This window comes from Bombus fervidus, unplaced genomic scaffold, assembly GCF_041682495.2.
Source record: "Bombus fervidus isolate BK054 unplaced genomic scaffold, iyBomFerv1 scaffold0169, whole genome shotgun sequence".
Classification (NCBI taxonomy): Eukaryota; Metazoa; Arthropoda; class Insecta; order Hymenoptera; family Apidae; genus Bombus; species Bombus fervidus.
Window position 1 is genome coordinate 9,270 of NW_027212730.1, and position 3,231 is coordinate 12,500.

The window sequence follows — 3,231 nt, forward strand, 5'->3', positions numbered from 1 at the left end:
TTTATCGAAAAATTTAATTTTTTTTTTTTTTTTCAAAATCGCATCAGTAAACCACCTCTTTTAACGAATACGGACAAAAACCACGTTCTTAATCGATTAGAACACGTTGAAACAACGAGAAATATGCAAAAAAATATATACCTTGCAACGTTAATTAACGAAATAATTAAACAAATATCGCAGTCGTGTCAGTTCGTCGAACACAAATTTTTTAAAAAATTCGAAAAAACGTTTAATCCAGTTGTATTTAATAGAGATATAACCGTTTCCGCAAAAATATTTATACCTTATAACGCTTTTTAACGAAATAACTCGAAATAAGTATTTCGGACTTTTCCGCCGGCCGAAATTTTTCTAAGTCCCAACGTACCGGTCCAGAATGAGACAAAGTTCCAAAGGCCCGGTCGTATCCGTCCGTTTTTTTTTAACCTTCCACGGACGAAATAAACGTTTAATCCCGACGTAAAATACAATAATATAGCGATTTATATAAAAATATTCATACCTCATAACGCTTTTTAACGAAATAACTCGAAAAAACTTTTCGGTCCGAAATTTTTCTAAGTCCCTACGTACCGCTCGAGAATGCGACTAAGTTCCAACGTCCCGGGCGCGATCATACTTTTTTTATATAACTTTTCAGCGACGAAATAAATGCTTAATCCCGATGTAAAACGTCATTTTAAAGCGATTTATGCAAGAATATTCGCACCTTATAACGCTTTTAAGCGAAATAATTCAAAAAAACCTTTCGAATAAAAAATTTTTTTTTAACGTTTTCGGGACCAAATAAACGTTTAATCCCGACGTAAAATATAATAATACAACGATTTATATAAAAATATTAATACCTCATAACGCTTTTTAACGAAATAACTCGAAAAAACTTTTCGGTCGAAAATTTTTCTAAGTCCCTACGTACCGGTGGAGAGTATGACCAAGTCCGACGGGCCGAGTCGCGTCGGTCCACTATTTTTTTTTAACGTTTTCGGGACCAAATAAACGTTTAATCCCGACGTAAAATATAATAATATAGCGATTTATATAAAAATATTCGTACCTTATAACGCTTTTTAACGAAATAACTCGAAAAAACTTTTCGGTCGAAAATTTTTCTAAGTCCCTACGTACCGGTGGAGAGTATGACCAAGTCCGACGGGCCGAGTCGCGTCGGTCCACTATTTTTCTTTAACGTTTTCGGGACCAAATAAACGTTTAATCCCGACGTAAAATATAATAATATAGCGATTTATATAAAAATATTCGTACCTTATAACGCTTTTTAACGAAATAACTCGAAAAAACTTTTCGGTCGAAAATTTTTCTAAGTCCCTACGTACCGGTGGAGAGTATGACCAAGTCCGACGGGCCGAGTCGCGTCGGTCCACTATTTTTTTTTAACGTTTTCGGGACCAAATAAACGTTTAATCCCGACGTAAAATATAATAATATAGCGATTTATATAAAAATATTCATACCTTATAACACTTTTAAGCGAAATAACTCGAAAAAACTTTTCGGTCGAAAATTTTTCTAAGTCCCTACGTACCGGTGGAGAGTATGACCAAGTCCGACGGGCCGAGTCGCGTCGGTCCACTATTTTTTTTTAACGTTTTCGGGACCAAATAAACGTTTAATCCCGACGTAAAATATAATAATATAGCGATTTATATAAAAATATTCATACCTTATAACACTTTTAAGCGAAATAACTCGAAAAAACTTTTCGGTCGAAAATTTTTCTAAGTCCCTACGTACCGGTGGAGAGTATGACCAAGTCCGACGGGCCGAGTCGCGTCGGTCCACTATTTTTCTTTAACGTTTTCGGGACCAAATAAACGTTTAATCCCGACGTAAAATATAATAATATAGCGATTTATATAAAAATATTCATACCTTATAACACTTTTAAGCGAAATAACTCGAAAAAACTTTTCGGTCGAAAATTTTTCTAAGTCCCTACGTACCGGTGGAGAGTATGACAAAGTCCGACGGGCCGAGTCGCGTCGGTCCACTATTTTTTTTTAACGTTTTCGGGACCAAATAAACGTTTAATCCCGACGTAAAACTTAATAACATTCCCATTTATATAAAAATATTCGTACCTCATAACGCTTTTTAACGAAATAACTCGAAAAAACTTTTCGGTCCGAAATTTTTCTAAGTCCCTACGTACCGCTCGAGAATGCGACTAAGTTCCAACGTCCCGGGCGCGATCGTACTTTTTTTATATAACTTTCCAGCGACGAAATAAACGCTTAATCCCGATGTAAAACGTCATTTTAAAGCGATTTATGCACAAATATTAGCACCTTGTAACGCTTTTAAGCGAAAAAATTCGAAAAAACGGTTCGATTAAAAAATTTTTTTTAAAGTTCTCGGGACGAAATAAACGCTTAATCCCGACGTAGAAATACATAATATTCCCATTTATATAAAAATATTCATACCTCGTAACGCTTTTAAGCGAGATAACTCGAAATAACTTTTCGGTCCGAAATTTTTCTAAGTCCCTACGTACCGGCCGGGGGATCGACGAAGTGCCAACCTCCCGGTCATGTCGGTCCGGAGGGGGCAATTTTTTAAAAAAATAAAACGAAATCGTTACGTTCGACTAGAATTCGTCGAACCATAACGATTTCTATAAAAATATTCATACCTCGTAACGCTTTTAAGCGAAATAACTCGAAATAACGTTTCGGTCCGAAATTTTTCTAAGTCCCAACGTACCGCTCGAGAATGCGACTAAGTTCCAACGTCTCGGGCGCGATCGTAAATTTTTTACGGCACCTTTCGGGGACGAAATAAACGCTTAATCCCGATGTAAAACGTCATTTTAAAGCGATTTATGCAAGAATATTCGCACCTTATAACGCTTTTAAGCGAAAAAATTCGAAAAAACGGTTCGATTAAAAATTTTTTTTTAACGTTGTCGGGACGAAATAAACGCTTAATCCCGACGTAGAAATACGTAATATTGCTATTTATGTAAAAATATATACGCATCATAACGCTTTTAAGCGAGATAACTCGAAATAACTTTTCGGTCCGGAATTTTTCTAAGTCCCTACGTCCCGGCCGGGGGATCGACGACAGTGCCAACCGCCCGGTCATGTCGGTCCGGAGGGGGCAATTTTTTAAAAAAATAAAACGAAATCGTTACGTTCGACTAGAATTCGTCGAACCATAACGATTTCTATAAAAATATTCATACCTCGTAACGCTTTTTAA